At 41.8% G+C, this 26,019-nt stretch overlaps 1 protein-coding gene and 1 pseudogene across 1 annotated transcript in view; both read right to left on the reverse strand.

Moving 5' to 3' along the window:
- Fam107b (family with sequence similarity 107 member B) overlaps positions 1-26,019 on the reverse strand; it is a 234,663-nt gene that overhangs the window by 79,031 nt on the left and 129,613 nt on the right. The window lies entirely within an intron of this gene.
- On the reverse strand, positions 14,723-15,792 carry LOC110289533 (presenilin-associated rhomboid-like protein, mitochondrial pseudogene; annotated as a pseudogene).

Here is a 26,019-nt window from a genome sequence, read left to right on the forward strand (position 1 = left end):
ACATTGGTTTATTTAATTGCAGGAACTAGCCCCTGTGCCATGACACAAATGTAAAGGTCAGAGGACATCCTGTGGGAATCAGCAGCCTTATTCCATGTGGGTCCTGGGGATGGAACTCAGGTCACCAGGCCTGACAGCAGTCAACGCTGCCTGATAAGCCATTTTGTCAGCCTGCACGATTTTTAAATTAGGGTTATGATCTGCTGTGGACAGGAGGACTGAGCACTTCAGTGGGAACTTGATAAAGCTGGACTTAGTGTTCGCCACATACTTACCAGCCCTGCTGTTCTCAGGGTCGGTTTTATAAATAAAAGGAAGAACCGGATCCACTCCACGGAGCTGCTGGAAGCATCTATGTCCAAACCACTAACAGCAAATGAAAAGAGAAAGGGTGTTGTTTTAACTGAATTTTCAACTATTCTCAGTGCCTCCCTCGTGACATGCAATAAACCCAAGGGACTGCTAATGATGCAGGCAATGAATATGCACGAGCTGGAGCTCCACCAAGAAGCTAATAGGAGGTATTGTCCCTCTGCCTAGGTGTAGGCCTGGTATTACAAAGTGGAGAGGCCCAGTTGGCATATTCCTGGCAAGTTCCATGCAGACTTCTTTCTTGGCTTACTGGAAAACACAAATTTTCATTGAATAAAAAGAAGATGTAATGACAGATACCCTTGGGTCCCTTATAAAAAGCAGTAAAAATAGTGGGTGAGTAAAAGTTTAAAAATAAGGGAGCAGATGGGTGGGAAAGACAGGGAGAGGATGAGAAGAAACAGGCAGGACAGGACAGGACAATAAGAGAAGAAAAACAGGCAGGAAGTGTTAACCACAGGCATGTTTGGAGTAGGAGGGAAGACAAGGAAATGAAGAGGCAGGAAAGGAAAAGGAAATGGCCTGGAAGAAAGTCAGGGTATTTTAAGGCTCTGTGTATGTGAAGGTCATGGACTTGTTAAACTGTGAATTAAAGACTAAGGAAGCAAACTTTCCGTTGAGGAATTGTTGCGCACCAAGATAACATTATTCACAAAGAGTGCAGTTGCTGTACACTCAAAGCTGGGACATTTAAATCCTTGGAGAACAACCCTGAAGCTAGAAATATGGGAGAGTCCAGGTCTTGTGCTTGAGAGACCAAGCCACATGGGGGAACGATGTGTAAGTGGACAAAAGTCAAAATGCCCTGATATTCCTAGATAGCACACAGATGCATAGATTCATGCATGTTCATATGCTGTGGAAGTAGAAGCAACAATTGTCCAGGGGAACAAAAGGGACTAGTGGGAGGGGGAGGGGAGATGTGAAGGGCCACAAGGTGTGAGGAGGAATATGATGTCTAATTGTATGGACTTCCATGCAACCTTTAGTCCTCTCAATACACACCGAGAGGGTGAGATCAATTACATCGTTCTACCTTCATTTCTGGTGGTGTGGCAACTTTGGGGGACAAAAGGAAAAAAGTATTTGCTTATGATTCCAAGTCCTTGTCCATCACTGAGGGAAGTTGAGGCAGGTGCACACAGGCAGGCCTGTTTGTTACATCACAGACATATCACCTGCAACCAAGGAACTCAGCCAAAGCGATGCAGTAGCATCACGGAAGATGCTGCTTACTGCCAGGCAGGAAGACTTGCACTCAGCTAGCTTTCCTAGACAGTTCAGGGCCATCTACCTAGGGACTGGTGCCACCAAACCTGCAGTGGGTTGGGGCCCCTTACATCATTTAACAAAGTCAAGACAATCCTCCACAGACATACCCACAGGCCAGTCGGATGTAGTCAATTCCTCAACTGAAATGCTTATACTAGATAGTCCTAGCTAACAGTTAAAGCTAACCTAGGCAAGCATCAACTGAATAGGACAGTGCAAAATTATTCATGTTTTTTTTCCATTTGAAAGGTTAATGTATCAAATTTCCACAACCTATCACTTCTTAGGATTGAGGAAGCATGGAAATAATGGAAATATTTGAATATGAAAATAGAACTGTGAGTTAAGACAAACTGAAGAAAACCAAGCAGGAACTGTCCTGTGAGTGAAGGCAGGACACAGCCTGTCCAGGAAAGGGTGATGGGAGGAGAAAAAACAAATAGGGAAGGATCAAATAGAAACAAATAGGTAGGTAGCATGGCAATAGCCTAAACAGACACGGACAGGAGCAGGAGCCTCATTGCGAGTGTCTGCAAGCCCCAGATTATCTTATGGGTTGCACCTTGGAAAGACCACAGCCATGCCGATAGAAGCACAAGTCCAGGCTTGTCGGGGGTTTCCCTAGGTGCTCCCTGAGTTTTCACTTGGTATCCTAATACACCCAACAATCTCCATGCAAACATTAAGTCCCTGGATTAGAAGTGTTTATGATAATGAATTTGGGGGACCATTCATCCCTTGGGTTGTGAAGAATCATGGGTCCTATATTTTAAAGTATTCTTGGTGTTCAGTTTGCAGTTTATCATATAAGGATGCTGTAAAAGTTTTCTTTTTATTTATCTTTGATAATTTCACACATCTATGAAGTTAATGTGACTATACTCGTTCTTATTGCCCTCTCCCTTTCCCCACTTCCTCTGGACCCCCTTTTCTTGTTAACAGGTCCCTACCCTACTTTCATTCAGAGAATCATAGTTATACTTTAAGCATCTTTATTGCTCCAATCTTCAAAATCTAAAAGAAACTGGTTTATTTCTAGATATACAGAACTACCAAAGTTAAACCACAAAGAATGATTTTAAAGACCTGTAACATCTAATGAGAAAGAAACAGTAATTAAAAATCTCCCAAATAAAATAAACCCAGAACCATGATGGATTTTGTGTAGAATTCTACCAGTCCTCCAAAGAAGGTCATCAATACTCCTCAAATTGCTCCATAAAATAGAAACTGAAGGAGGACTTCCAAATTATTTTACAAAGCTAGCATTATCCTAATACCCAAACCAGACAAAGACTAAACCAACAAAAACAGAAAGAAAGAAAGAAAGAAAGAAAGAAAGAAAGAAAGAAAGAAAGAAAGAAAGAAAGAGAGAAAGAAAGAAAGTTAGTTATAGAGCAATATCCCTTGTGAGCATAAATCCTCAATAAAGATTATCTACCATGATTGGGTTGGCTTTATCTCAGAGATTCGGGGATAATTCAACACAGAGAATCAATAAATGCAATCTACCGTACACATAGACTAAAAGCCAGAACCACACGATCATCTCAGTAGATGTAGAAAAGGCCTGTGACAAAATTCATTTTCCATGTCTTTGTTTATAACACACCAGGTTTAGTTAGTGTTACATGCACGAGCATGTATGTATGGTTATTACTGGGCATGTGGCAGCTTAGCAGTGACTACTCACTGAAGGAAAATGACTCCTTTCCAGGCCTCCATTTATCATCAATAGCTAATGTTTTCTTAAGGTATAATTCAACCCACTTTAAAAATATAACTGTACGCAGCAAAAATTTATGTCTAATGAACTGTTCTATGATTGTTGACAAATTCAGGCAGTTATGTAACAATAACACAATTATGGATGTCAATATTTTATCACCTTAGAAGGTTGACTTCCACGTCTTCACGCTCAGTCCTCTTCTGTCCCCTCCACTCCAGCAGTCCCTGCAACTATTCTCTGAGTCTTGATCTATAGTGTTTGCCTTTTCTAAAATGTTAGACTAATGGTATTTTACAGTGAGCTTTTTTCATTGAGATTTATTCATGTTTTTTGATGTATCTGCAGTTCTTGCCTGGATTGCCAAGTGGTATTCAGTGGTATTCCAGTGAATGGACACACAGCAATTTATCCATTTATGGTTAATACTTCAGGACTTGTTTCTAGGTTAAGGTGCTATAAACATCTCATATATGTCATGTGTATATGTGTGTACATGTGTGTGTGTGAGGGTCTATGATGTACATGCATGGTACATGTGCTTGTTCGTATAGGTGTGTGCACATGTGTGTGTGCTTGTCAGTGTAGCTGTGTTCACATTTGTGCACATGCATGTGGAGGTCAGAGGTAGATATAGGATGTCCTTTCTTGATTGCTATCTGTCTATTTTTTAAGACAGGGCCTCTCACTGAACCTGAATAAGTATTAATTTGGCTAAGCTAGCTGCCAATGAGATTTGGGAATCTATGTGTCTCTGCCTCATTCCCCCAGTGCTGGGTTTGCGGGCATGCACCACCATATAACTTTTTTCATGGGTTCTGAGGCTACAACCTCGTGTTTGCCCAGCGGGTGCTTTACCACTTGAGCTATGGCTTCAGTTTTCACAACACTGAAGGAAGAATCAGTGACTCGATCTTCCAAATGTTGTGCTAACTTCCAGCACCGGAGACTGTGACTTTATTTGGAAATGTAGCCATTATAGATTCATCGATTAAAATAAGGTTATTCCGGAATAGTGTAGGACTTAATATGATGGGTGGTGCTGGTGGGGGTAATAGCGGTATGTGCACACAAGCAATGGCACATGTGTACTGTGCATATGGAGGTCAGGTATCATCCCTTAGTTATGGAGAAAGGGTCTCTCGATGGGGCTCTCTCTGCAGCTGCTGATTCTGCTAGATTGGCTTGGCCAAGAAGACCCAGGGATCTTCCTGTCTCTGCCTCCCCAGGGTTGGAATTATGAATGTGCACCCCCATACCCAGCTTTCATGTACAGGCTGAGGATCAAACTTGGGTCATCAGACCTACACAGTAGGTACTGAGATATTTTCCTAGAGGGAGAAAAGCACGGAACCCACTCCATAAAGAGAATATGTTATATGACAGTGGATACAGAACTGGAATAATCTATCTACAAGACAAGGGATGGCAAGACTTACAAGTTTGTAACAGAAGTCACAAGAGAGTCAAAAGGATAGTTGTAAGTTTTGGAGGCTGCTGACTTTCCTAATATTTGTTGTTATGTATGGTAATAGTGTGTAGTATGTTTTACTTGACAAAACCCACCCAGCTGCTTTTCAGCATGTATAGATTCCCACCAGAAGGGCGTAAAGGATCCAGATTATAGATTTCTACATTATCAGTGTTTTTGAGTTTTGCAATTCTTGGAGATATATGGTACTTTTGATTTTCCTAATATATTATGATACTGAACATATTTTGTGTGTGTGAGTTAACGCACTTGCTGTCTCTAAACCAATCCACAGTGAAGAGTCTTTTAACCACTATTCTTGGTTATGTGTTTTCTAAGTGAGTTGTAAGAGGTATTTTTGTTTGTTTCCTCTTCTCTTCCTTTTCTTTTCTCCATTTTGCTTTTTCTTTTGAGACAGGATCTCACTATGTTGCCTAGACTGGCCTCTCAATCCTCCTGCCTCAGTCAGCCCAGTGCTGGGATCCAGGCTTATGTAGCTACACCTTGGTTGTTAAGATTGTTAAAGGGTCTTTGCTTGTCGGTTTCTTTGTTTTTACTCCCTTGACGGTTTTATTGATTTTTACTTACTTACTTACTTACTTACTTATTTGAGACAGCTTTACTCAGGATCATCCTCCTGTCTCAGCCTCCCAAGTGCTAAGATTACAGGTGTGAGCACCAAAAAACCCTCTATGAGTGTTTGAAAAGTATTTTCTGCTCATCTGCAACTTTTCAAAAACTATTTTCTTAGTTCCTTTTGACGAAAAATAAACCCTTTTAAAGTATGAAGTGGCGTGAGTCCTTTTTTGTTGTTGTTATTGTTTTTGTGTCCTCTATGAAAACAATTGGCCCAAATCAATATTCCAAATACTTCCTCTTGTGTTTTCTCCAGGTGTTTGAATATTTTTACATGTTTGTATGGTGCTCAACATGGTGGCCCCCTTTTGCTGTTCCTTTCTTTCGTTGTATAGTCACTCTGTTGACATGGCTTCATTTATTTAAAGTGCCTGGCACATTGATTACTTTGTTCTGATTGATGTTTATCACACATCATTCGATTGTGCAAGTGTGGGTGTGCTTGGGTCAGCTTCCAGGCTTCTCTGTTCTGTTCCTTTGTCTGTTGAGTTGTCCTCCCATGATACCACAGCACTCTTTGCCTTGCTGTATTGAATGCCTTGAAATTAGGCCATGTGGATTGTCTACTTCTGTCATTCAGAAGTTGTTTTTGTTGCCCACGTTCCTCTGTTATTCATACTCTCTAGTTGTACAAGTTTGATTGTCCAAGTATCTGGTGATTGTTTGCTTGTTTGAGACAAATTCTTATGATGTAGCTCTGACTGTCCTAGGTGGAGCTCATTATGTCAACCAAGCTGGCCTGGGATCAGAAAACTGCCTGCCTCTGCCTCCAAATGCCCAGTTCTATTTGCTAGATTTTTTTTTCCAGAATCAATGGTAACTAAATCACTGAGCACAACAACTAACATCCGAATTTATAAGCCATTCTAAGTTAAATCCACCAGTAGTGGATACAAACGGATCCACCACCTGAAACAGGGTCTCCGCTATCTACATTTTCCCCTCATCTCACGTCCTCAGGCCCATTCTTCTCTTCTCCCTGGAGGGCCCGCCTACTCACCCAGTGATTGGTTTCTTTGTTTATTAGAAGATCACAGGAAGTCCTGAGTGTGGGGTTCACTCCTAGTCCCACGCAGCCCCTCTTGGGGAAGCTGAATTAGCATCAAAATACAAACAGCACCAGGGCTACCCACAAGACTTCCCCCTTTCTGTCCAATTACAAGACTCTTATCTCAGATATAAATTGAGCACAACTATTAACATTTTGCAATTTATAAAGCACAAGAGAGACCTAACACCCAGTCCAACATTTTTATCAATTAAATAGAACACTCTGTCATCTATCTTAACTTAAAAGACTTATAAATCCATATGTTATTACCTGGTTTAGCTTGTATACTATCTGAAAACTATCTTCTTAAATATATTCTCTCAATGCTAAATGGCCTGGGTTGGTTATGAGGCTATAATTAGTCTTCAATCCCGTCAGAAATCTGAGAACGACCAATATTATCTGAAAATATAGGAAGCCTAGCACATCTTCCAGAACTGAGACAAATTGTAGAGACAGCTGCCAACCTATACAGCTCCTGTATGTCAGGTAGTTGGAGCATCAGTCTTTAACCTTCTGGTCCAGGATCATCTGACAGACCTTTGTACTGCAGAATTTTGAAGGACTGATTACCCTGACTTGGCAGAGATTATCAGTCGACTATTCCGCATAGTGTGTCCTTTTTCTGGATGGTATTTAGTCTGTAGATGAATAGGCAATTTCTGCCCAGTGGCTACCTAGCCACAATGTGCTACCTCAACTGGAGGTAGAGACACTCAATTTCTTCTTTGAATCCACAAAAGGGGAGCTGCTAGGAGCAGATATGTCTCAACAACAAAGAATAAATAACATTTAATGTCACATTGTGTGGATTTCTGACATTTTTGAAAACCAACTATCTATGTAAAGTCATCTGGACTCCCAACTATTTCTAATTAAATTATCTGAAAACACCCTAACAATAAAGTCAGAGCCATTAATTTGATACCTGGCCCTTAACTCACAGGCTTAAACATCTCAGATCAGTTTGTAATGGCATTTACAGAAAGACTGGGTCCAAGCCTTGTACTTTTAAATTTTTTATATCAAAAGAAGAAATTTATACCAATGAGAACCTTGACTCTGTATCAAAATAAATTCTGTACCAAAATAAGAAATTATGACTTCAACTTAGTAACTATTGTAAAGATTTTTACCAAATAGGAATATGGCTGCACAATCAATTCTAGCTATTTCCTCCCTGTTTCAATTATGGCCATTTCAGAATTCCCCAGAAAGACAACTAGAATAACTACCTCTAGACCCCCAAGTCCAGGGGACTGGGACAACAACTCTTCATAACTGCTTCAAGCTGAATATGGGCGTTGAGATATCTTTGAGGGGGGAGAAGAGTAGAAAAACTAGGGGAGTTGGTTGGCCTTAAGAAGGCCACACCAGCGATTGTTTTAGTCTCTGATGCTTGTGTCCTGATTGGATCTGGCTGAAAGTCCAAGAGATCAGGAGTTGAAAGCAGGTCAGTTCAGCATGTCTGACAATGAGACTCACTAAGGCTGTATATTCTATAATATACAAATTTCAAAACAAAATTTTAGTATCATCAAGATATCTGTATGGATTGTATTAGTCTATGTAAGGTGATCAGACTAGTTAGGATGGAATTTTGCTCCAATCATAAGTCTTCACTCGTGCTGTGTAAGGGATGACACAAAGAATATTATTTTGTTTGTTTGTTTGATTCACCTGAATCTATTTTCAGGTGGTCTTCCTCTGTCACATTTGATCCATATCACTCTGGAAGGTGGATAGATGCTAATCACCTTTTCTAAAAAATGCAAAGACAAAACTTCCTCCCAAATCAGCAGATCCTTGAGCCAGGAACCAGAAAAACCTTTAGCTCGACCTCTCTCCCAGAGAAATAATATAACCACAAAACTCAAAATCACAACTATTTTGAAAATTAAGACAATCTAAAATAAATAAAGTAAACTAAAATACTGTACCAACCTATTCTTGGGCTTTTTCTATTTAGTCATGCCAGAAAATTAACCCAAAATTCCCATGGAGTCCGCAAACAAAAAATATGAGTTCCTGCGGACTTTAATATACCATCTATCTTTATGCTCTCTACCTGGAACCACAGACATCTATTTATTAATACCTCTTATCTATCTGTTGTGCTCTCTACCTGGGGCCAGTAAATTTTCCCTATTCTAGTTCCAAACCATGAGCAAAATTCCCCATGTGATTCAGACAAAATCTATTTATAAATCTATCCTAAAAGCAAATAATCCCAATTTTTAATTAAATCATACTCCAATCAACATCTGCGAAGGAAACAGGCAGCTTCCATTCTGTGGCTCTCAGTGATCAGAGCAGCCTGCACTCAGAGCCCTCTTCTTTGTTTCAAGGATCCTGCACATGTGACTTGACTCTGCTCCACTTGACAAACCTCCAAGTTTCTAACTAAATTTCAAACTGATAAGCTAAGCATCATATATTTCTAGTGGATTCTTGCCTGTCATGTTGGACGCCATCTGTAGCATGAAATATTGAAAAATGCAAACCATGCTTCACCGACAGGCCCTGGCAGGCTGACTGGCCAGGCACTGGAGGGCATGGCCAGCCTGTTCTCATCTTGTGGAGACTCTCTGACTCAGCTCTGAAATCTCTCCACCCAGTTCACTAAGGTCCCACTGGTGGGTCACTACCACGCCAGCCCCACACTTCAAAATTCCCATGGCCTTTTGGGGTACACTTCTTGCAAACCCACACTTTACCACCATACCTTTCTCTCTGGAACCCAGTTGAGCTGCCACATGAAGGAAAACTCAACACAAACTCAGTTCAGAATCAATGGTAACTCAATCGCTGGGCACAACAACTAACATCCTAATTTCTTTTTTTTTCTTCTTCTTCTTCTTCTTTTTCTTCTTCTTCTTTTTCTTTCTTTTTTCTTTCTTTATTTGTTTTAATTTGGTATTTTCTTCATTTACATTTCAAATGCTATCCCAAAAGTCCCCCATACTCTCACCCACCCACTCCCACTTCTTGGCCCTGGCGTTCCCTTGTACTAAGGCATATAAAGTTTGCAAGGCCAAGGGGCCTCTCTTTCCAATGATGGCCGACTAGGCCATCTTCTGCTACATATGCAGCTAGAGACACGAGCTCCAGGGGGTACTGGTTAGTTCATATTGTTGTTCCACCTATAGGGTTGCAGACCCCTTTAGCTCCTTGGGTACTTTCTCTAGCTCCTTCTTTGGGGGCCCTATGTTCCATCCAGTAGCAGACTGTGAGCATCCACTTCTGTATTTGCCAGGCACCGGCATAGCCTCACAAGAGACAGTTATATCAGGGTCCTTTCAGCAAAATCTTGCTGGCATATGAAATGGTGTCAGTGTTTGGAGGCTGATTATGGGATGGATCTCTGAGTGTGGCAGTCTCTAGATGGTCCATCCTTTTGTCTCAGCTCCAAACTTTGTCTCTGTAAGTCCTTCCATGGGTGTTTTGTTCCCAATTCTAAGAAGGGGCAAAGTGCCCACACTTTGGTCTTCGTTCTTCTTGAGTTTCATGTGTTTTGCAAATTGTATCTTGTATTTTGGGTATTCTAAGTTTCTGGGTTAATATCCACTTATCAGTGAGTACATATCATGTGAGTTCTTTTGTGATTGGGTTACCTCACTCAGGATGATACCCTCCAGGTCCAACCATTTGCCTAGGAATTTCATAAATTCATTCTTTTTAATAGCTGAGTAGTACTCCATTGTGTAAATGTACCATAGTTTCTGTATCCATTCCTCTGTTGAGGGACATCAAAGCTGGACATCCTAATTTCTAAGCCATTCTAAGTTAAATCCCCCAGTAGCGGATCCAAATGGATCCACCACCTGAAAGGGGATCTCTGCTATCTACATTTTCATCTCCCATTCTCAAGCCCACTCTCTTCCCCTCCTCCACTGTCCCCTATATGCTAGATTTTAATTAAATCTGTAGGTCATTATGGGGAAATGGACATCAACTCGCATTATAACAATATTTTCTCATATGGAAACATGGTTTTTTTGGTTTGGTTTGGTTTAGTTTTTTGCTTTTAATTGGTTTTTTTTTTTCTTTCTCCTCTCTAAGACAAGGCTGAATCCTAGGCTGGCCTAAGCTCATTATATAACCAAAAATGACCTTGAACTCCTGATCTTCCTTCCTCCACCTCCCAAGTGTTGATACATCAAGCATGCACCACCATACCCAGTTTATACAGTCCTGGGAATCAAACCCAGGGCCTCATACAATGTAAAGCAAGCACTTTTCCCCAGTTCCAGTATCTTTTCATTTAGTTGGGTCTTCTTAGGCTTCTTTCTTCTGTATTTTGTCATTTGGGGTATACAAACCTTACACACACTTTGTTAACCTTATTCCTGAGTATTCCTTGGGTTTGATACTATCATAAACAACCCAGTTTTAGCTTTTTAATTTCCATTTTTATGCTACTATATTAAAAATCTAGCTAGAGTATTAGTACACTTCTATAACCCTAGCACCCAGCACAAAGGATAGTGAGGCAAAAGGATTAAGTTCCAAGCAATTTCGGACCTCACCTTCAGCCAGTAAGAACAATGACATTCAGCTAGCTCTATTTGGATTCTTTGAAAGCACTCATTAAGTTACTGTGCAGATTGGATTCCATTTGTGATTCTGCTGAACTGTATTTTTACTGCTTGTGACTGACTCCTACCACACACTCTTTGGCCTTGGATCTGGAATACTCAGACTCTTGTGATCCTATTGAATGAAATACTTCCTCCTGTGGTCTGCTTTTTAAAACTTAGGTAAAATAGAGCATTCTGTGGGCTAGACAAAACCAAATGCCAGAGGGACGAGGGCAATTAAAGCAAAGCATTTGATTAAAGAGTTAAGACCGAAGACTGAAGAGTATAAAGGACAGACGGGGAGTTAATGCTTACCTTCGCTGGGCTATGAGTCTATCAAAGGAAATGAGATACGTGGCCTAAAGAACTCCCGGAGGTTTCCAAACTAGAAGCATCTGTTGATTTGAGGTTCAGGAAGGAAGGGAGCTCAACCCCAGACTGATTATTTGAGACGTCCCCAGCCCATCAGGGGAGGGCAAGCCTCACTCAGTAAGGCTCAGCTCCTGGAAACAGGAGAGAGCACACAGATTGAAAGACATGAACGGGAAAGGTCTTTAGGGTAGAAAGTCCCACACGACCTTCCTGCAGCCAGAGAAGGTGTACTACAACAGTGAATACTTGACTAAATCAATCCAAAAATACTATGGTTCCAAGGTCTTGATTCCTCAGCTAATGACAGTATATAGCTCTTGACAGAAAAGCCTTTCTCTATCTCCCTGTAAAATAAGACACCTGCCATTTTAGCATGGTTTTACCACCAACACATTTAATAAAGTCTGTCTTTCATCACTGACTCAATAAACATTTGTGTGTTCACACTGGAACTAAGCAGGACTTCATGACTTAAGAATATGGAGATTTAAAATGGGTCACTGTCCTCCCCTAGCTCAGAGACTTCTAGAAGAGACAAGACAATGCAGCAAACAGTTATGATATCATGAAGTACCACAGTGGATAAGCAGCAGGGGATTCATAACAGATGGGAGAGGGCAGTCAGAGAAAGCTTTGCAATGGCAATCCTGTGTAAGAAGCACACTAAACAAAGAAGTGCATTCTAGAGCACTAAAAACCCTTAATGTGACTATTTTGGCACAGGGTGGTTGATCAGAAATGAGAACTTCATAAACATGGTAAATGCTTTAAACAATTTAACTTAAACTTATATTGGGTATCTACTTCTCAGTTCATTTGACTGTCATCTTAAGGATTTGTTTTAAGCATAAACTGGTTTTTTTTTTACATTTTTTATTAGATAATTTCTTTATTTACATTTCAAATGTTATCCCCTTTCCTGGTTTTCCCTCCAAAAACCACCTATCCCCTCTCCCCTCCCCCTGCTCACCAACCCACCCACTCCTGCTTCCTGGCCCTGGCATTTCCCTATACTGGGCATAGAGCCTTCACAGGACCAAGGGCTTCTACTCCCATTGATGAATGACTAGGCCATCCTCTGCTACATATGCAACTAGAGCCGTGAGTCCCATCATGTGTTTTCTTTGGTTGGTGGTTTAGTCCCAGGGAGCTCTCGGGGGTAATGGTTAGTTCATATTGTTGTTCCTCCTATGGGACTGTAAACCCCTTCTGCTCCTTGGGTACTTTCTCTAGCTCCTTCATTAGGGACCCTGTGCTCTGTCCAATGGATAGCTGTGAGCATCCACTTCTGTATTTGTCAGGCACTGACAGAGCCTCACAGGAGACAGCTTTATCAGGCTCCTGTCAGCAAGCTCTTGTTGGCATCCACAATAGTGTCTGGGTTTGGTGGTTGTTTATGGGATGGATCCCCAAGTGGGGCAGTCTCTGGATGGTCATCCCTTCCATTTCAGGCATAAACCTTCTTGATGGGTTCTCAGTTTTCTTTCTCACTGAAATATCACCCAAACTTCATTAACTACAAAGCATTTACACTATGATTCTTTAAAAAGAGAACAAGACCGTGGATAGTGTCTAGGGAGATGGCTCAGGGGAAACGTGCTTAACATGTCGGCATGAGGGCATGAGTTCAGATCTCCAGAACTCACTCAAAAGCCTGATACAGTAGGATGTGCCTCTGTGATCACAGCGCTCTTATGTTGCAATAGACAATGGGAGAATTCCCAAAGATTCTCTCTAGAGACCGGCTGACTTGGCATCCAGAGACTCTGTGTCAAATAGGAACGAGGTAGATGACTGAGGACTATCACCAAAGATTGCTCCCTGATATCTGTATGCATACCTTGGAATGAACAAGCTCCCCTCACCACAAGCCCACAGACAAACACAGAGAGAGAGAGACAGAGAGACACACACAGGGAGAGACAATGGGGAGAAAATGGAAGAGACATTGAAATCTTTTCGAATCTCACTTTTTTATCATCTGACCCGATTTCTCTTGCCCACACCTAGTTTGGCAGTAACCTGTCTTAAGCAACTCTTTTCTTCCCCTTCTCCTTCTCCTCCTCCTCCTCCTCCTCCTCCTCCTCCTCCTTCTCCTCCTCCTCCTCCTTGTTCTTCTTCTTCTTCTTTTCTTCTTCTTCTTTTCTTCTTCTTCTTCTTCTTCTTCTTCTTCTTCTTCTTCTTCTTCTTCTTCTTCTTCTTCTTCTTCTTCTTCTTCTTCTTTTTTTGGTCAAGCATCTCACAAATGCTTGTAATTCCAATGACTGGGGCTCTGATACTCTTCTGGCTTACCATATACACATAATTTTAAAAATTAAAAAAACAATAATTGTGCAACTACAGAGACCACAACCAGACAATATGCAGGGAATGAAAGACCTCAGAATCTTCAGCCCTAAACGTGATGTCTCCATGAAATCCCTCCCCTCAGGGCTCAGAAAACCCTGCAGAAAAGGAGGCAGAAAGAATGTGAAAGCCAGAAGGGATGGAGGACAGCTAGGAAACCAGGCCCTCTGAATCAGCAGGATCTACACACATATGAACTCACAGACACTGAGGCAGCATGCACAGAGCCTACATGGGTCTGCACAAGATGGGGTCCTAGAGCAGAAAGAGAAGTAGATATATGCCCCTATAATTAACCCAGAAGCTATCTCTAGGATAACCAATTACAAATGAAACTTTAGTTTTCTCTAAGGGAATCTCATGGGAAGCAAACTACTCAAGTGTAGGCTGTGTGCCCAGCAGTAGATGCCCAACTGAAAATGAACTCAGCGCCATCTTAGGAGGGTCCTGTCTCATAATGTCACTCCAGGGCTCTTCCTTCTTCTCTCCTTCCTTTTGATTTTATCATATTTATTTATTTATTTTACCCTACAATTTATGGGATTTCTGAGTGTACAAACCCATCTTTGCATCCATGTTTGTTTTGTGCCCTTTCTTGGGCCTTTCCCCCTCTATTTATTGGTTCTGTTCTACTCCTTTTTGTTTGCTTTTGTTCTGTCATCATTTTTTTATCTTATTTTACTATTATTATGCCTTAGATATCTGTCTGTTTTTTGTTTTTGTTTTTTGTTTTTTGTTTTTTTTACAAACTAGAGATATAAACATTTATTTCACAACTTTGCCATAATTTGCTAAGGAGACACGTACTGAGGACATTTAAATCACTCGGGGGGCCGATGCTGAGGCTTTCCAAGCAGCAAGGATAAGATGCACCATACTGGCCAGCTCTGCAGACTTCACTTAGAGCCACCTCTTTTCTTGGGGCCATTAGTCCTTATTTCATGCCAGATTTTCACTAGAGGCTCCCTGATTTCCAAATGAGTTCATGTCCATATGTGATATACCATATTCCAAAGAGAGCTCCCCCAAGATGGGCTGCATGATCAAAAAATTTCCATCCCAGGATCATTCCAGCTGTATCCATGGCAATGATGGCTTTTAAGGCATTGCTGGCTGTGAAGGTGAAGACAGGGAGGAAGATGATAGCAAGCCTTCCCTCCAGAATCTTGGTGCAGACAGCTGCAAGCACAGTCATGATTGCTCCCGATGTACCAAGTGAAGGTCCATATCTTCCTGTGGCAACTTTACACACATAACTGACAAAATTGGAAATGACACCTGCAGACATATACAGTGCCACAAACTGCTCCTGACCCAGAATGTTTACGATGCTAGATGAGAAGCTCCACAAAACATACGTATTTGTTGATGCTGGGTTGGATGTAAAGTATCTGGTCATGGTTCGATGCAGGGATGGCACTCTCCACAAGCAGATTACGAGGGCATTTGCAGCTATGATGCCGGTCACAGTCCACTGGCCATCACTTAGGCTATTCCACCACTTGTTAATTTCCTTTCTGAGGTTTCCCTCCTTTTGTGGCCGAATGCTATCCAACCAGTCAGCTTTTATGCCATCAAAATAACTCTGAACCCTGGATTTCAGTGATTCATACTGCCAAATAGCAGCTGACCCAAATGCACAGCCTGTGAACCCAATGGTGAAGAAAAAGGGCTTCACGAGAGTTCTTATAGGATAGGGGGAAGGGTAAAAGACTGTTTCTTCCAGAGGTGGGATCAAGGCACTTCTCTTATATGCTTCTCCACTTGACCCTGGGTCTGATCTTCGAGGTTCAACCTTCCTGGGTGCTTTTCTAAATCCACATTTTTGCTGAAGAAACAAGTTAAACCTGTGTCCAAGCAGCCGCGGGGCCTGGGTCGCAGAGAGCTCCCGGTAGCCGCCACCCAAGGGAGGCTCCCACACTGGACCGCAGTGCCAGCCTCGCTGTACCCAACCTTGCAACACCATCTTCCCAACCTCTGCCCCACCATGGCCTGACCTCACTCCTGTCTGTTTTTTAAGGAGAGGCAGAGAGGGTATAGATTCAGATGGGAGGGGAGGTGGGAGGTGAACCCAGAGGAACAGCTGAAGGGGAAACTGTAATCAGGGTGTACTGTAGGAAAACACATCTATTTTCAATTATAAAAATCATTAGAAAAGACACAGACATCTAAAGGAGAATAAACACTGTGACATGGAAATGGTCACCAAAACCCACAAATATATAAAGGACAAGGACACAGAGCTTGGGCTTCACACTGTATCTCCCAATCAGGCTCTGCTCTTCAAGGGTACATATGACAGTCCTTTTCCTTAATTTTCCCAATCCTCAACAAAATGTCAAGATCACCTCTCCTAACATAAACACTACATATACCACCGAAGATGTTGTTGTTTTCAATGATCTTGCCAACCTCACTGACATAGACGTCTTCCAAGTAACAGGCATCATGAATTACCAGTTGCTTGTGTCAACAGATTCAGTACTCATCCTCAAACAGTTCCCAGTAAACAAATAACAGACAAAAAAGTGTATGGGAGGTAGGAAGCCCATTCAAAAAACACGTGGAAGACCATTCAAAAGCCACTGGAGTATAGAAAACAGTCTACAAACATTGAGAACAATTGAGTGACCACAATAATGACACTAATAAGTCCAGGAAATCTACCAGATAATAGAAGTGTAGAAGCTGCTGCATAGCTGGCTGAAAGTCCTGCCCAGAACAATGAGAGAGCCAGTTCTCACTGGGCTGGTATTGAGGCTATCTCAAAGTCAAAAGAACTTGATATTCAACTCCCAGAGAGTATGAATGTACCCAAATAGGATCCCATATTTGGGTACAGTAAGCTGTGCTTAAGACAAGTGTGGTAAAATTACGTGAGTGGCCACCAAACATGAGAATAAAGACAAAGAGATGGTTGGAACTATTGACTAAATAATATAGAGACCAGATAAACAGAAACATACATATATCAGAGCTTATTTACACTGACCAATATTTAAGAGTAAAAAATGCAGACTGGGGAGCCAGCTCAGTTGGTAAAGTGCTGCCCAGGAAGTGTAAGGGCTGCAGCACACATACAAAAAGACAGGTGGGCTCATCCGGCCGGACCAGCACCTGGGTAGCTAGAGCGCAGGGTCGGCTGACACCCGCCAGCTACCCACAACCCCCGCCACAGGATTTTGAGACTGCTGGTGAGTGGAACACAGCTTCTGCTCCAGTCCAATCACGCGGGATCTGAGACTGCTTTGGTTGGGGAGGCAGAAATCCGGCCTGAGTAGGGCCACAAGCCTCTTCCGGTCAGAAAAGCACCGGGGTAGCTAGGGCACAGGGTCGGCTGACACTCGCCAGCTACCCACAACACCCACCACAAGATCTTAAGACTTCTGGTGAGTGGAACACAGCTTCTGCTCCAATCCAATTGCGCGCGCGGGACCTCAGACTGCATTAGTTAGAGAAGCAGAAAACCGGCCTGAGTAGGACCACAGGGCTCTTCCGGCTGGACCAGAACCGGGGTACCGCCAGCTACCCAGGACCCCCGCCACAGGATTTTGAGACTGCTGGTGAGTGGAACACAGCTTCTGCTCCAATCTTTAAACAGTGACAACGACAACAACTAACCCCAGAGATTACCAGATGGCGAAAGGTAAACGTAATAATCTTACTAACAGAAACCAAGACCACTCACCATCATCAGAACCCAGCACTCCCATTTCGCCCAGTCCAGGGCACCCCAACACACCGGAAAAGCTAGACATGGATCTAAAAGCATATCTCATGATGATGGTAGAGGACTTCAAGAAGGACTTTAATAACACACTTAAAGAAATACAAAGGAACACTGGTAAACAGGTAGAAGACATTAAAGAGGAAGCACAAAAATCCCTTAAAGAATTGCAGGAGAACACTGCTAAAGAGTTACAAATCCTTAAAGAAAAACAGGATAACATAGTCAAACAGGTAGAAGTCCTTAATGAAAAACAGGAAAACACATCCAAACAGATGATGGAAATGAACAAAACCATACTAGACCTAAAAAGGGAAGTAGATACAATAAAGAAAACCCAAAATGAGGCAACACTGGAGATAGAAACCCTAGGAAAGAAATCTGGAACCATAGATACCAGCATCAGCAACAGAATACAAGAGATGGGAGAGAGAATCTCAGGTGCAGAAGATTCCATAGAGAACATCGGCACAACAATCAAGGAAAATGTAAAATGCAAAAAGATCCTAACTCAAAACATCCAAGAAATACAGGACACAATGAGAAGACCAAACCTACGGATAATAGGAGTGGATGAGAATGAAGATTTTCAACTCAAAGGACCAGCAAACATCTTCAACAAAATTATAGAAGAAAACTTCACAAATCTAAAGAAAGAGATGCCCATGAATATACAAGAAGCCTACAGAACTCCAAATAGACTGGACCAGAAAAGAAATACCTCCCGACACATAATAATCAGAACAACAAATGCTCTAAATAAAGATAGAATACTAAAAGCAGTAAGAGAAAAAGGCCAAGTAACATATAAAGGCAAGCCTATCAGAATTACACCAGATTTTTCACCAGAGACTATGAAAGCCAGAAGATCCTGGACGGATGTTATACAGACACTAAAAGAACACAAATTCCAGCCCAGGCTACTATACCCAGCCAAACTCTCAATTAACATAGATGGAGAAACCAAAGTATTCCACGACAAAACCAAATTCACACATTATCTCTCCACGAATCCAGCCCTTCAAAGGATAATAACAGAAAAAAAACCAATACAAGGACAGGAACCACGCCCTAGAAACAACAAGAAGGTAATCCCTCAACAAACCTAAAAGAAGACAGCCACAAGAACAGAATGCCAACTTTAACAACAAAAATAACAGGAAACAACAATTACTTTTCCTTAATATCTCTTAATATCAATGGACTCAACTCCCCGATAAAAAGACATAGACTAACAAACTGGCTACACAAACAAGATCCAACATTTTGCTGCTTACAGGAAACTCATCTCAGAGAAAAAGATAGACACTACCTCAGAATGAAAGGCTGGAAAACAATTTTCCAAGCAAATGGCATGAAGAAACAAGCTGGAGTAGCCATTCTAATATCTGATAAGATTGACTTCCAACCCAAAGTCATTAAAAAAGACAGGGAGGGACACTTCATACTCATCAAAGGTAAAATCCTCCAAGAGGAACTATCAATCCTGAATATCTATGCTCCAAATACAAAGGCAGCCACATTCATTAAAGAAACTTTAGTAAATCTCAAAGCACACATTGCACCTCATACAATAATAGTGGGAGACTTCAACACACCACCAATGGACAGATCATGGAAACAGAAACTAAACAGGGACACAGAGAAACTAAGAGAAATTATGAATCAAATGGATCTGGCAGATATCTACAGAACATTCTATCCTAAAACAAAAGGATATACCTTCTTCTCAGCACCTCATGGTACCTTCTCCAAAATTGACCACATAATTGGTCACAAAACAGGCCTCAACAGATACAAAAATATTGAAATTGTCCCATGCATCCTATCAGATCACCATGGACTAAGGCTGATCTTCAATAATAAAATAAATAATAGAAAGCCAACATTCACGTGGAAACTGAACAACACTCTTCTCAATGATACCTTGGTCAAGGAAGGAATAAAGAAAGAAATTAAGGACTTTTTAGAGTTCAATGAAAATGAAGCCACAACATACCCAAACTTATGGGATGCAATGAAAGCATTTCTAAGAGGAAAACTCATAGCTCTGAGTGCCTCCAAAAGGAAACTAGAGAAAGCACATATTAGCAGCTTGACAACATACCTAAAAGCACTAGAACAAAAGGAAGCAAATTCACCCAAGAGGAGTAGAAGGCAGGAAATAATCAAACTCAGGGGCGAAATCAACCAAGTGGAAACAAGAACTATTCAAAGAATCAACCAATCAAGGAGCTGGTTCTTTGAGAAAATCAACAAGATAGATAAACCCTTAGCCAGACTCACTAGAGGGCACAGGGAAAGCATCCTAATTAACAAAATCAGAAATGAAAAAGGAGACATAACAACAGATCCTGAAGACATCAAAAACACCATCAGATCCTTCTACCAAAGGCTATACTCAACAAAACTGGAGAACCTGGATGAAATTGAGAAGTTCCTAGACAGATACCAGGTACCAAAGTTGAATCAAGATCAGATTAATGATCTAAACAGCCCTATATCCCCCAAAGAAATAGAAGCAGTCATTAATAGTCTCCCAACTAAAAAAAGCCCAGGACCAGATGGGTTTAGTGCAGAGTTCTATCAGACCTTCAAAGAAGATCTAATCCCAGTTCTTCACAAACTATTCCACAAAATAGAAACAGAAGGTACTCTACCCAACTCATTCTATGAAGCCACAATTACTCTGATACCTAAACCACAAAAAGACCCAACAAAGATAGAAAACTTCAGACCAATATCCCTTATGAATATTGATGCAAAAATCCTCAATAAAGTTCTTGCTAACCGAATCCAAGAACACATCAAAACAATCATCCATCCTGACCAAGTAGGTTTCATCCCAGGGATGCAGGGATGGTTCAATATACGGAAATCCATCAACGTAATCCAGTATATAAACAAACTCAAAGACAAAAACCACATGGTCATCTCGTTAGATGCGGAAAAAGCATTTGACAAGATCCAACACCCATTCATGATAAAAGTCTTGGAAAGATCAGGAATTCAAGGCCCATACATAAACATGATAAAAGCAATCTACAGCAAACCAGTAGCCAACATCAAAGTAAATGGTGAGAAGCTTGAAGCAATCCCTCTAAAATCAGGGACTAGACAAGGCTGTCCACTTTCTCCATACCTACTCAACATTGTACTTGAAGTCCTAGCCAGAGCAATTCGACAACAAAAGGAGATCAAAGGGATACAAATTGGAAAAGATGAAGTCAAAATATCACTTTTTGCAGATGATATGATAGTATATATAAGTGACCCTAAAAATTCCACCAGAGAACTCCTAAGCCTGATAAACAGCTTCGGTGAAGTAGCTGGATATAAAATTAACTCAAACAAATCAATGGCCTTTCTCTACACAAAGAATAAACAGGCTGAGAAAGAAATTAGGGAAACAACACCCTTCTCAATAGTCACAAATAATATAAAATATCTTGGCGTGACTCTAACTAAGGAAGTGAAAGATCTGTATAATAAAAACTTCAAGTCTCTGAAGAAAGAAATTATAGAAGATCTCAGAAGATGGAAAGATCTCCCATGCTCATGGATTGGCAGGATCAACATTGTAAAAATGGCTATCTTGCCAAAAGCAATCTACAGATTCAATGCAATCCCCATCAAAATTCCAAATCAATTCTTCAACGAATTAGAAAGTGCAATCTGCAAATTCATCTGGAATAACAAAAAACCTAGGATAGCAAAAACTCTTCTCAAGGATAAAAGAACCTCTGGTGGAATCACCATGCCGGACCTAAAGCTCTACTACAGAGCAATTGTGATAAAAACTGCATGGTACTGGTATAGTGACAGACAAATAGACCAATGGAATAGAATTGAACACCCAGAAATGAACCCACACACCTACGGTCACTTGATCTTCGACAAGGGAGCTAAAAACATCCAGTGGAAGAAAGACAGCATTTTCAACAAATGGTGCTGGCACAACTGGTTGTTAACATGTAGAAGAATGCGAATCGATCCATTCCTATCTCCTTGTACTAAGGTCAAGTCTAAGTGGATCAAGGAACTTCACATAAAACCAGAGACACTGAAACTTATAGAGGAGAAAGTGGGGAAAAGCCTTGAAGATATGGGCACAGGGGAAAAATTCCTGAATAGAACAGTAATGGCTTGTGCTGTAAGATCGAGAATTGACAAGTGGGACCTCATGAAACTGCAAAGCTTCTGCAAGGCTAAAGACACCATCAATAAGACAAAAAAACCACCAACAGATTGGGAAAGGATCTTCACCTATCCTAAATCAGATAAGGGACTAATATCCAATATATATAAAGAACTCAAGAAGGTGGACTCCAGAAAGTCAAATAACCCCATTAAAAAATGGGGCTCAGAACTGAACAAAGAATTCTCACCTGAGGAATACCGAATGGCAGAGAAGCACCTGAAAAAATGTTCAACATCCTTAATCATCAGGGAAATGCAAATCAAAACAACCCTGAGATTCCACCTCACACCAGTCAGAATGGCTAAGATCAAAAATTCAGGTGACAGCAGATGCTGGCGAGGATGTGGAGAAAGAGGAACACTCCTCCATTGTTGGTGGGATTGCAAGCTTGTACAACCACTCTGGAAATCAGTCTGGCGGTTCCTCAGAAAATTGGACATAGTACTACCGGAGGATCCAGCAATACCTCTCCTGGGCATATATCCAGAAGATGTCCCAACCGGTAAAAAGGACACATGCTCCACTATGTTCATAGCAGCCCTATTTATAATAGCCAGAAGCTGGAAAGAACCCAGATGTCCCTCAACAGAGGAATGGATACAGAAATTATGGTACATTTACACAATGGAGTACTACTCAGCTATTAAAAAGAATGAATTTATGAAATTCCTAGCCAAATGGATGGACCTGGAGGGCATCATCTTGAGTGAGGTAACACAATCACAAAAGAACTCACACAATATGTATTCACTGATAAGTGGATATTAGCCCAAAACTTAGGATACCCAAGATATAAGATACAATTTGCTAAACGCATGAAACTCAAGAAGAATGAAGACCAAAGTGTGGATTCTGTGCCCCTTCTTAGAATTGGGAACAAAACACCCAGGGAAGGAGTTACAGAGACAAAGTTCGTAGATGTGATGAAAGGATGGACCATTTAGAGACTGCCGTATCCAGGGATCCATCCCATAATCAGCTTCTAAACGCTGACACCATTGCATACACTAGCAAGATTTTGCTGAAAGGACCCAAATATAGCTGTCTCTTGTGAGAAGATGCTGGGGCCTAGCAAACACAGGAGTGGATGTTCACAGTCAGCTATTGGATGTATCACAGGGCTCCCAATGGAGAAGCTAGAGAAAGTACCCAAGGAGCTAAAGGGATCTGCAACCCTATTGTTGGAACAACATGATGTACTAACCAGAACCCCGGAGCTCTTGTCTCTAGCTGCATATGTATCGAAAGATGGCCTAGTCGGCCATCACTGGAAAGAGAGGCCCATTGGACTTGCAAACTTTATATGCCCCAATATAGGGGAATGCCAGGGCCAAAAGAATGGGAATGGGTGGGTAGGGAAGTGGGGGGCGCTATGGGGGACTTTTGGGACAGCATTGGAAATGTAATTGAGGAAAATATGTAATAAAAATACTAAAAATTAAAAAAAACAAAACAAAAAGACAGGTGGAGCGTGTATGCCAGTGATCACAGAGCTGGGGAGATAAAGATGATCCCTGGGGTTTGCTGGATAGCTAATCGAGTCAGTGGACTCCTGGTATAGGGAGAGACCCCGCCTCACAAATAAAGTAAAGGCCAATTAGATGGCTCAGCAGGTAAAGGCACTTACTGCCAAGCCTGATGACCTGAGATCCACCCCAGAAGTTACACAGTGAAGTGAGAGAATTAATGCCTGCAAGCTGGCACTTGACTTCCACCTAGTCACCACGGCATGTGAGCCTGCACATGTGTATACACACACACACACACACACACACACACACACACACACACACACACGAGAGAGAGAGAGAGAGAGAGAGAGAGAGAGAGAGAGAGAGAGAGAGAGAGAGAGAGAGTAAAATACTTGTATTTCTTTTGGTATGTTGACCTATATTCATGACAATAATCCTTTCAATCACTATGTATGTGTACCTGTCTATACATCTGTGTATCTGTCTCTTTGTGTCTGCCTGTGTGCATGTATGTGTGCATACATGCATGCATGTCTGTGTGTGTGTGTGTGTCTTTGTGTCTGTCTGTCTGCCTGTCTGTCTGCCTGTCTGTGTGTCTGTCTGTCTGTCTTTGTGTCTGGTGTGTGTGTGTGTCCTCTGAGCCCCACAGATTTTCCAAGCTGACACTAAATCAATTCCTTGTCTTGGGGTCATCTTTAGTGGGTTTTTTTCCCTGATCCTTAGATGAAGCATCATCTAGTCCCAGACAGTTCCCCAGGGCAGCCAGAAAGTCTTACTTGGCCCAGCTTTGTAATGACTTATTTGAGAACTGTTCCAGCCACTAGGGCCTACCAGTCAAGAATATGACTCTTCTGGCAGACTCTGCAGGGAGCTCATAAGAACAGAACAGGAGGGAACAGCCCTGCTTTGCAGCTGTGACATTCTGGGCCAAAATAGGCATTAATGTCGCATGTGAGAGAAACAGGCAGAAGAGACAGAGTGGATTTGTCTCATATTAGGGCTGAGTTGCGTTTTACAAGTCAGGTCAGATTTCTTGATCTCTTTCATGGAAACATTCTAGTGGTTACAGAATCCAGTGCCACGGCTTAGAAGGGAGTGAGTGTGCCACCAAGGAATAATTGAATTAAATAAATATTCAAAAGTGCTTCCTCCCAGATTGACTCTGTGGCATAAGCAATCCAACCATGCAATCCTGCATGCAGCTGCTCCCAGATAAATGAACAGCTCACTTCAACAGGGCTTCTGAATAATGAAGACTTAAAAGGCAAAATCCGAATGGAATCTGAGCCCTCTCCTCCATCATCAGAAAGCATGCAGCTGAACATCAAAGCCAGTCTATCGTCCTCCCTCGTTAGAGCTAAGGGAGCCTCAGGACACTGGGTGCCTTCAAGGTATAATTGGGACTCTTAAGGCAGTGATTGTTTGCAAGAGTGCGGAGAGGAAAAAACCCACCTGCCATGTTGACATTGTGGAGGGCTGGTCACGGCTGGTCACGGCTGTCCACTGCCAGCCCCTGGGTGGACTTGGATTCACACAGGACTCTTCTTGGAGTGTGAATGGAGCTGGGACTCTTCCCTTCCTGGTTTCAATATACAATTCATTAGAGAAACAAGCAAAACAATGCTGTTTTGTATTTGAACTGCAAGGGGGAGTTTTCCACTGTACTGTGCAATTAATTGTTTAGGTCCGGAGCTTGGAGTCTTGGAGTGCCGGTGCCAAAGGCTACATTTCCCAATGCCTTCATTATTTGGTTTCTACAATCTTCAACCTCAATGTTCACAAAATCTGATTTCGTGGTATTAGAGATGGAACATCTTATAGCTTTAAGTATCCTGTAAGATGCTGTGCATCTCAACCAAGGTCTTCAGTCCTTGGATTGAAAAGATCACAGGGCAGGTAGCCTCAGAATTACTTTCTAATCTGTGCCGGTGTGATCTGTTTATACCACATTCCACTTCTGAGCCATCTGTCATTAACTTTGGGGGGGCATGTATTGACGAGTTTGAGCACTCCTGAGCCACAGGACTCCTGTGGAGGGCAGAGGGCAGCTTTAGTGGGTCAGTCCTAGCCTTCCACCTTGCTGGGCACAGCTTTTTCTGCTTTCTTGGCTCTCCACACCTCTCAGTATATACCCAGCTTTCTGGTAATGTTTCTGTCTCTGTCTCTTATCTCACCACCTGGAATGCTGGGATGACAGAGGTATGACTCTGCATCTGGCCTTTCAGGTCAACTCCAGGAAAGCCAACTCAGGGCAACAGGTCAGTGTGTCTAGCACGTCTGCCCACTAAGCTATCTTCCCACCCCTATAAACTCCTGTCTTAAAATCCTGATTTTCTTCTGAACCTCTTGGCCATGGTCCCTGTTTTCATCAACCTCTCTCCCTTGACAGGGTGTTCCTAATTAGATCCAAGTAAGGCCTAAAAGCGAGCTAAGCCATTTACAAGGCAGACACTGGTGGGTCTGCTTCCTTCCAGGTACCAATTGCCACACAGGCAACTTAGGTAAATTGTCATGACTTGAACTGCAGAGTGTAAATTATGTGAAATGACTAAAAAGGAAACTTTCCTAAATGAATGGTATTAATTCTTAAAACATTGACAACTCATTGCTACCAAACCATCCCTTAATCATATTCCTGCTTACTGACACACCCCGGTCTGTCCAACATTAGACTGACGGACTCCTGCAGGAGATAACAAGGTCCTGAAAATATCAATTAAAACGCCAGCTCATGTCTCCATAGAAAGAATGTAGAAAGAACTCAGAATAGAAGCTAACATTTAAGTAGATTGA

This window comes from Mus caroli, unplaced genomic scaffold (assembly GCF_978045245.1).
Source record: "Mus caroli unplaced genomic scaffold, Mus_caroli_1 scaffold_2, whole genome shotgun sequence".
NCBI classification, from domain to species: domain Eukaryota; kingdom Metazoa; phylum Chordata; class Mammalia; order Rodentia; family Muridae; genus Mus; species Mus caroli.